The following is a 10,125-nucleotide window of genomic DNA, read 5'->3' as shown; positions in this document are numbered from 1 at the left end:
TTTACTGATGAACCACGGGAGAGGTCGTTGGCGCCCACGTGAAGTACCACGGTGTTGTAGTTGTCAATGGTTGGTTGTAGTTTGCTGAACATCTGGTCAATACGGAAACCTGAATAAGAAAGCACATTAGTTTTTGATAAAGATAAATATTGCTCAAAATACTTGGCCTGGGAATGGCCAGCAATCAGCACTGGAAATGAAGACATGATTAGAATTATAAAATTATAAAATGAACAAAAACACAGAAATATATTTACAATTTTCTACAACTAATTACACTAAACTAAAGTAAAGAGATTTATATACAAAGAAAATTAGAACTGAATCAATATATCAATACGAATAAAAAGCACTGAGGTTGTATGTATGATAGCACTATATGAAAACTTTTGAAAGAGACTCGAAATGTGTAATATATTTATAACTGTAGGTAACCAATGTTCACCTTTTAAGAAGAGTTCAATACAGCTTGTAGAAGCCCATAAATATCAATATATTGTTTATCATAAATAATCATTCTTTAATAATAGCTGATCACAGATCACGTTCATAATTAACAAGCAGGTGATTAATCTAATCATGATTAGACCATAATCAGATTAACAAATAGATTTTTCAAATTGACAGTAGTTGTACATTTAAACAATACTCACACTAAGTAACCGGTCCTCATATTTCCATTACATTTCATTTCGTCCTTATCTTTCTGCAATTAATGTTCTATTATTGCGATCGGATATTTATATTTTCAATAATTTACGGTAAGAAATACAACATTTTCTTTTACTGCCATTCAGAACAGCGATCTTTCACAAGTTCGACATTGGTCAGGTCAATTTTTTCTACCCTTAAAATGTATTTTTACTTATAGTCATGTTAATAATGAAAAAAATATATTGAAATATATATTGCAGTCATTTATTTATGACATGAACAAAAGTTATTTCCATTTTTTCAAACGATCATTCCATTGTCACGACAGAGCCGATGTCGGTCAGGTCAATTTTTTTTAGCTTCAAAATATTTTTAAATTTTTTTTTGTCTTATATTCTTATGTTAAATGTTATAATCTTCCTTGATACTAAATTTGAGGTCAATTCTTTCAATAACAAAAAAGTAAATAACATTTTTATATCGGTCAGGACATTCGTCACGGCAAAGTCTAAGTTGGTCAGGTCAAGTTTTCTAATATTTCAAAATATGTTTTTTCATTTTTTTTCTTAAATTCTTATATTGAATATTATAATCTTCCTTGGTAGTGAATTTGAAGTCAATTCTTTCATTAAAAAGTAAGTTATTAGCATTTTCTTATCGGTCAGGACATTAGTCAGGGCAGTGTCGACGTTGGTCAGGTCAAGTTTTCTAACTCTTAAAATTATTTTTTTCAATTTTTTTTCTTATATTACTATATCTCATGTTATAGTCTTCCTTGATATCAAATTTGAAGTCGATTCTTCGAAGAACAAAAAAGTTATTAGCATTTTTCATATCGGTCAGGACATTCGTCAGGACATTGGTCAGGACATTAGTGTAACCCTCCCCTAGTAATAATGATCCATTAATTTGCAGTGGGACGATGACAATCAAAGGTATACTCATTACTGTTGATTTTGCATGATAACATACATGTTATGTCAACTCACTTCTCCTTCCTACGGCGTCAGAGAGAGAAAAAAAAGCCTTGCAATGCGTCATAATTATTTGGACTACTTCCATATGACTTTAAAAAAAACCAAACAGTTTATTTCACTGATTGAGATTGGACTGACGAGACATTTCAGCATGTGAAATCTTAATTGTTAGTCCAAGTACACAGTTATCATCCATTGATTTTCATTTTTTACAAAAAGATTTCCTAGTGTGGACCATGTATTACTTTAAAATTTATTTATTTATATTTTTTATGCATAAAAAGTAAGTACAATGAAGTAGGGGGATGAAATTATTTTATTTTAGTTTGAGAATCACTCATACTTCTTGTATGATGTCACCTTAGCCTACAAATTACCAAAAAGAAACACTTTTTTATTTCCTCTGGCTTATGTATATGCCTTTTCATATACATGTAAAAATGTGTTACTGCCTATATATTGACCTTAAATGTTATTCAGTCTTCCATGGCCTAATGGGACCTTGTTCTACTCATGTGGTATGCTATAAGCAGATAAGTAACTTTTTTTCCTTTTGAAATACAAATAATTTTTTAAATATACATGAAGAATTTTTATATTAGCTGCTTCCCCCCCCCCCCCCCCCCCTTAATTTTGAAATCTCTAATTTTAGGCATAGGCTCATATAAATTTGACTTTTGAAGAATTGAAATAAATCTGAGACAGCAAATGAGTATTGAGCTGCTTTACATTAAAATACATTATGTACATACATGTGACATACACAATTATATATAAATAGTTATAAAGACATTTAAAAAGCAATTTTTTGCAATATTTAAATTATGTAGGCCCAAATTTTGATAGTTAAACGTTAAACTTTAAACAGCAAAAAATTAACACCCAAAGTTCAAACTTATAGTCTTTAATGTATGTAGGCTATTGCCATGAAACTAGGTAAACTGTCTTATAATTCTCTAATCTTAGTTCATGCCAAGTTTGATTAAAATTAGTATTTCTACTCTATTAGGTCTCTAGTGTGGATATAGTGTATAACTTGCAAATTATTTTCATACTCCTTCCAAATTTATTGCGGATGAATAACATTTTTACCAGATATTCGGAATCCTCTGGTTTTATCCATGCAGTGCCATTAAAAAATTTTGCCCGCAAACCCCTACTTTTCTATTCATATTTTTATTACATAGTTTAAAAAGCCATATTTGAAAATCTTATAAAATCCTTGTTATTTTTCCATAGCTTTTGAAAAAAAAAGGTGCCAGTGTTAAGTGTATGAAAAATCTAGAGAGAATCACTTCCTGCCAAATTTTTAATGGCTTATATCTTAAAAACAAGCACACGGACCCTTCATTTTTTCTGTTTTTTTAGTTCCTTTATTCATATTCTTTTAAAAAGCTTGTTATTTTGAAACGGAGTAGCGAACATCCTTAAGGCCAAACAAAAATATATGTCTGTTTACGGTTACCTGACCGACCGTCCTTTTGAGCGCTGACCCTAAGTCATTTTATTTCCGTCGTAAAAGCAAAGATTAACTGAACTCGTGTCAAAAATGAAGTTTGTGTTGCCAATAATATAAATCAATTGCCTGATACGTCCCAATGTTCACAATCGTGAATATGACAGCTGTTATAAGGAAATTCGTGACTCATGTGATGAAATAAACACTTTGCCGCCATTTTTTCCCCAACCAATAACCAAGGGAAATAATCCAATCATTAAAATAACGGGTAAAATTGGCCAAGGATCAACTCAGACCACGACAAGACGAAACGGCATGACTCAAAATCATGTCGCAAAAAATAAAATGAAAATACCGACCTACCTAGCCTTTTTTTTTAAAGTATGTAACCTTAAACAGACATATATTTTTTGGGGCCTAAGTAGTGATTTGGTATAGTTTGAAAAGGTCAAATATTAGTATGTCTGTGAAGTTGTCAAACTAAATTAAAAACCCTTTAAACATAAAATTGTCCATATTTTGAGTTATAGCTTATAGATTTTTCTATTATGTTAATATGTCCTGTCCCAAAAGTAGTACACTACACTGTTAAAATCTCTTTTGGATAGAGCCAGCGCAATTTTTTAAATTTGCCTTTTTGCTCATCATTCCGAAGGAACAGTGCGATTTTGCCATCACTTGGCGTCCATCGTCGTCTGTCGTTGTTTTTCGTCAACCATTGGCGTCCGTCGGGTGTAAACTATTTCATACATCTTCTCCTCTACTGAACTAATTCCTACCAAACTTAAGCTGAATGATCTTTAGGGTATTTACAATAAAGTTTGTGTTTTGTTACATGGTTGTCATGGCTAAATATGAACATAGGGGTAAATGCAGTTTTTGGCTTTTATCTCAAAACCCAAAGCATTTAGAGCAAATCTGACACAGAGTTAATTGTTCATTAGGTATTCAAAGTTCTATCAGCCCTGAAATTTTCTGATGAATGTAATAACCCATTGTCATGATTGTTGGGTTGCTGTCACTTAATTGGTAATTTCAAGAAATATTTGCAGTTTTTGGTTATTATCTTTAATATTATTAATGATAAAGATAAATTGTAAACAGCAAAAATGTTCAGCAAAGTAAGATCTACAGATAAGTTTCTATAACCAAAATTGTCAATGGACCTCTTAAGGAGTTATTGCACTTTAACGACAATTTTACACAATTTGTTTATCATTTTTTCTAACTTTAAAAAATCTTCTCCTCTGAAACTACTGAACCAATTCCAACCAAACTGAGGCTGAATGATCCTTAGGGTATTTAGAATAAAGCTTGTGTTTATTTTTCTGTTTCATCAATAAACATGGCTGCCATGTCTAAAAATAGAACATAGGGGTAAAATGCAGTTTTTGGATTATATCTCAAACACAAGCATTTAGAGCAAATCTTATGTGAGGTAAAATTGTTCATTATGTCAAGTTCTAACAGCCATTAAATTTTCAGATGAATCTAACAATCCATTGTTGGGTTGCTGCCACTAGATTGGTAATTTTAAGGAAACTGCAGTTTTTATTTTGTGGTCAAAATATTGGTATGACGTTGACGTTGGCGGCATCATCGTCGTCCAAAGACACATTGGTTTTCACACTCTAACTTTAGTTGAAGTTAATGGATCTCGATGAAATTTTACCTTAAGGTTCAATACCACAAAAGGAAGGTTGGGATTGATTTTGGGGGTTATGGTACCAACAGTTAAGGAATTAGGGGCCAAAAATAAGCATTTTTGTAACTTCCGGACATAACTTGTGTGTTAGTGTATGGATCTCTCTGACATTGTACCACAAGATTCCATATCACAAAGGGAATGCTGGGATTGATTTTGGGGGTAATTGCCTCAAAATTTTAGGAATAAGGGGCCAAAAAAAAGGGGTAAAAAACAAGCATTTTTCTAGTTTCATGACAATAACTTGTGTGTAAGTGTATGGATCTTTCTGAAATTGTACTACAAGGTTCCATATCACAAAGGGAAAGCTGGAATTGATTTTGGGGGTAATTGCCCAAAATGTTTAGGAATAAGGGCCAAAAATAAGCATTTTTCTAGTTTCCAGACAATAACTTGTGTTCAAGTGTATGGATCTCTCTGAAATTGTACTGCAAGGTACCATATTACAAAGGGAAGGCTGGGATTGATTTTGGGGGTAATTGCCTCAAAATTTTAGGAATTAGGGGCAAAAAAGGGGCAAAAAACAAGCATTTTGCTAGTTTTAGGACAATAACTTATGTGTAAGTGTATGGATCTTTATGAAATTGTACTACGAGGTTCCATATCACAGGGGCAAAGCTGGGATTGAGTTTGGGGGTAATTGCCCTAAACGTTTAGGAATTTGGGGCCAAAAAACAAGCATTTTTCTTGTTTCCAGACAATAACTTTGTGTTCAAGTGTATGGATCTCTCTGAAATTGTACTGCAAGGTACAGTACCACATAGGGAAGGCTGGGATTGAGTTTGGGGGTGATGAATCATAAGGGGGTTCAAAAAATTTGGGGGGATTTTTTTTACTTTTTATACGACCGCAAAAAAATTTTTGTGGTCGTATATTGGTATGACGTTGGCGTTGGCGTTGGCGTCGTTGTCGTCGTCGTCTGGCGTCGTCCAAAGACACATTGGTTTTCGAACTCTAACTTTAGTTTAAGTGAATGGATCTCTATGAAATTTTACCACAAGGTTCAATACCACAAAAGGAAGGTTGGGATTGATTTTGGGGGTTATGGAACCAACAGTAAAGGAATTAGGGGCCAAAAATAAGCATTTTTGTAACTTCCAGACAGAACTTCTGTGTTAGTGTATGGATCTCTCTGATATTGTACCACAAGGTTCCATATCACAAAAGGAATGCTGGGATTGATTTTGGGGGTAATTGCCTCAAAATTTTAGGAATTAGGGGCCAAAAAAGGGGCAAAAAACAAGCATTTTTCTAGTTTCATGACAATAACTTGTGTGTAAGTGTATGGATCTTTCTGAAATTGTACTACAAGGTTCCATATCACAAAGAGAAAGCTGGAATTGAGTTTGGGGGTAATTGCCGAAACGTTTAGGAATTAGGGGCCAAAAATAAGCATTTTTCTAGTTTCCAGACAATAACTTGTGTTCAAGTGTATGGATCTCTCTGAAATTGTACTGCAAGGTACCATACCACAAAGGGAAGGCTGGGATTGATGATGGAGGTAATTGCCTCAAAATTTTAGGAATTAGGGGCCAAAAAGGTGCAAAAAACCTGCATTTTTCTAGTTTCAGGACAATAACTTGTGTGTAAGTGTATGGATCTTTCTGAAATTGTACTACAAGGTTTCATATCACAAAGGGAAAGCTGGGTTTGAGTTTGGGGGTAATTGCCCTAAACGTTTAGGAATTCGGGACCAAAAAGGGGCCAAAAAACACATTTTTCTAGTTTCCAGACAATAACTTGTGTTCAAGTGTATGGATCTCTCTGAAATTGTACTGCAAGGTACCATACCACAAAGGGAAGGCTGGGATTGAGTTTGGGGGTGATGAATCATAAGGGGGTTCAAAAAATTTGGGGGGGGGGGGGATTTTTTTTTTCCTTTTTTTTTCTTTTAAAATTTTCCATTTCAAGTTGGTTATTTCTGATTTATATTTAAAAGCAAATAATAATGATATGGTAGGAGATACACACCAAACAGGATGTGTAAATTATTATATAATAAGTATTGTGCAATAGCAAGAAATTTTCAATTGCACAGTATTGCACAATAGCAAGAAATCCTCAATTGCACAGTATTGCGCAATAGCAAGAAATCTTCAATTGCACAGTATTGCGCAATAGCAAGAAATATCCAATAGCACAATATTGCACAATAGCAAGAAATTGTCAATTGTACAGTATTGCGCAATAGCAAGAAATATTTAATTGCACAGTATTGTGCAAAAGAAGATACTTCGTATAAATTGCTTATTTCTTGACCAATTTCAATGGGGTTTTATTCTTGAATTCTTGGGGTTCTTTAATATGCTGAATCTAACCGTGTATTTAGTTTTTGGATTTTGGGCCCCGTTTTTAAATTGGTCCACATTGAGGTCCAAAGGGTCCAAAATTAAACTTTGTTTGATTTCATCAAAAATTGAATTATTGGGGTTCTTTGATATGCCGAATCTAACCGTGTATTTAGATTCTTAATTTTTGGTTCCGTTTTCAAATTGGTCTACATTAAGGTCCAAAGGGTCCAAAATTAAACTTAGTTTGATTTTAACAAAAATTGAATTCTTAGGGTTCTTTGATATGCTGAATCTAAACATGTATATACATTTTAGATTTTTGATTATGGGCCCAGTTTTCAAGTTGGTCCAAATCGGGGTCCAAAATTAAACTTTGTTTGATTTCAACAAAAATTGAATATATGGGGTTCTTTGATATGCTGAATCTAACCATGTATTTAGATTTTTGTTTTTGTGGCCCCGTTATCAACTTTGTCCACATTGAGGTCAAAAGGGTCCAAAATTAAACTTTGTTTGATTTCATCAAAAATTGTATTCTTGGGGTTCTTTGATATGATGAATCTAGATTTTAGATTTTGGATATTGGACCATAATAGGTGAATGTCCAATTTAAAATTTTTAAGTTCTTAGACCACATTCATTCTGTGTCAGAAACCTATGCTGTGTCAAATATTTAATCACAACCCAAATGCAAAGCTGTATCAAGCTTGAATGTTGTGTCCATACTTGCCCCAACTGTTCAGGGTTCGACCTCTGCGGTCGTATCAAGCTGCGCCCTGCGGAGCATTTTACTTTCCTTTTGTTTTCTTTAAAATTTTCCATTTTAAATTGGTTATTTCTGATTTATATATAAAAGCAAATAATAATGATACGGTTTGAATAGGTAAATTAGAAATTTTTAAGTTCTTAGACCACATTCATTTTGTGAGCCTCTTGTTTTAATTGCTTCTGTAAGTAATATATTAATTTGAAATTTTGACGACAGACACATACAGATTATACTGTTAACAATATTTCAGAGTTTAATGTTGTCAAGCACACAAATCATAGAAGAATAGTTAATCACGTCATTGTTGTCCATTGAAAATTAGTATGAACACGATGAAAAAGTACGGGAATGTTTGTTTGTTAAACTATTGACCGTGGTTATGTCTTTGAAACTGTTGACTGGCAAATAGTCTGTGAAATGAAATAGCACAAATATTTCATTCTTTTTTATATCATGGTATATAGAAAAACACATACTGATGTATAATAATAGTTATAGTGACTGTCATTAAATTATAGTTTTTACCTTTTTTAAGTTTAGGGCAAGAAATATAGAAGATAAAGAAAAATATAAACAATTACAACTGTACAGTAGAAATGATCGGCAAAACAAGACAAACAGAAGACAACAAGGCCTAAATGGTAAGACCACTTCTAAATAATAAAAGTGATTGCCCTTGAATGATGACTATTATAAAAATAAGAAGATGTGGTATGGTAAATGAGTTATCTATCCACCAGAGTTCAATGAAGTGGATGCAAGCAATTAAAGACCAATGACGGCCTTCGATAATGAGAAAAACCATACCTTATAAGTCAGCCAATAAAGACCCCAACATGAAAAGATTTAAACAATCCAAATTAGTTCAAAGCCAATAACAAGTAATAAAAAAATCATGTCTGCGAGCACTCCACCTAACCATAATCTAGGACAGTGGTTCAAATAGCACAACATATGAACAAACTGTAAAAACTGTTGCAAGTGGCTCAACTCATTATCACTGCAAGGCACTAAAACAACTGATATTAAGTCTTGGACACAAAGCACTGAAATAACAGAACTCATAATCATGATTAGTAGGAATATCAAATTTAAGTTTCTCAAAATGTTCATATTAAACATGATAAAATAAGCTTATTTCATATTGCTGTTTTTTTCTCAATTTATATTTTGTGTATTTATAGGTGCAGAGACTTCTTGGTTTTCATGATCATCAACAGATCAATACAGAAGAGGAAACTTAAGGTTAATACTTTTCTACATTGTGTGCTAATTGGATTAATGTGAAATGAAATGTGTGCTTACCTGGAAAAAGAAAATAGGAAATTTCTACAAAATGGCTGTAAACAAAATGGAGTACAATCATAGATGCACAAGAACACAATTGTGTAATTGCAACAACCTACACTGAAGGATTAGGGAGAAATGTAGAAAAAATAGTATTTTTTTGTCGAAATAAACACCTGCTTTATCCATTCATGTACATAGCTCTGTCATTTCAACTATATAGAGGAAGATGTTCGAAGAACAAATTGCAAAAATGTATTCTCTACCAATTGAAGGAAGATGTCTGGTGGATGGAATTATTTATGCACTGAACTGTTTTGTAGGGGATTGAATAATTGTACGCAGCAGAAATGTTAAATTAACATGAAAAGTGGTTATTTTTTTAATCTGCAAATATGAGCACAATATTAATAACATCACAAATAGTATGATATTCATAGCGTTTTGCTTATTATTGTATTGTCTCAAACAGCTAGCCTATTGTTTTTGTATGTCATGTTACTCATCAGTGAACATTTTATTAAAGTTTTAATTATCTTTTGTATCAATTATTCAGTCTCAGGAAAAATTATATTCATTCTGTTTTTACTGTTATGAAATTTTCATAGAGGAAAATTGAATAAGAGAAATTTCCATAGAGGAAATTTGGAGAACAATGTTTTCCTTAGAGGAAATTTGTGGTCTTGAATTTTCCCTCAAGGAAAAGTGTTTGTCAAAAATTTCCTCACAGGAAATTGCTGTTGACAAAATTTCCTCACAGGAAAAAGTATTTCCTCAAAGGAAAATTTGAAGCCGCAAATTTCCTCACAGGAAAAAGTATTTCCTCAGAGGAAAATTTGAAGCCTCAAATTTCCTCACAGGAAATAGAATTTCCTCAAAGGAAAATTTGAAGCCGCAAATTTCCTCACAGGAAATAGAATTTCCTCAAAGGAAATATTAATGCAGCAAATTCCCTAAGGGAAATGTTTTTCCCTTGAGGAAAA

General features: G+C 32.7%; 1 long non-coding RNA gene across 2 annotated transcripts; it reads left to right on the top strand.

Moving 5' to 3' along the window:
• The first annotated feature begins 1,548 nt into the window (after positions 1-1,548).
• Positions 1,549-9,679, top strand: LOC127704833 (uncharacterized). 2 transcript variants are annotated; one of them, XR_007983534.1, is made up of 3 exons: positions 1,549-1,589; positions 8,391-8,496; positions 9,040-9,679. It is a non-coding gene; the product is annotated as an uncharacterized LOC127704833 (long non-coding RNA). The 2 variants fall into 2 exon arrangements; XR_007983535.1 differs by lacking the exon at positions 1,549-1,589 and adding an exon at positions 1,740-1,798.
• The last annotated feature ends 446 nt before the right edge of the window (positions 9,680-10,125 follow it).

Source organism: Mytilus californianus, unplaced genomic scaffold (assembly GCF_021869535.1).
Source record: "Mytilus californianus isolate M0D057914Y unplaced genomic scaffold, xbMytCali1.0.p SCAF_6, whole genome shotgun sequence".
Classification (NCBI taxonomy): domain Eukaryota; kingdom Metazoa; phylum Mollusca; class Bivalvia; order Mytilida; family Mytilidae; genus Mytilus; species Mytilus californianus.
The sequence above is the reverse complement of the archived record's forward strand: the minus strand, read 5'-3'. Positions and strand labels throughout refer to the sequence as shown.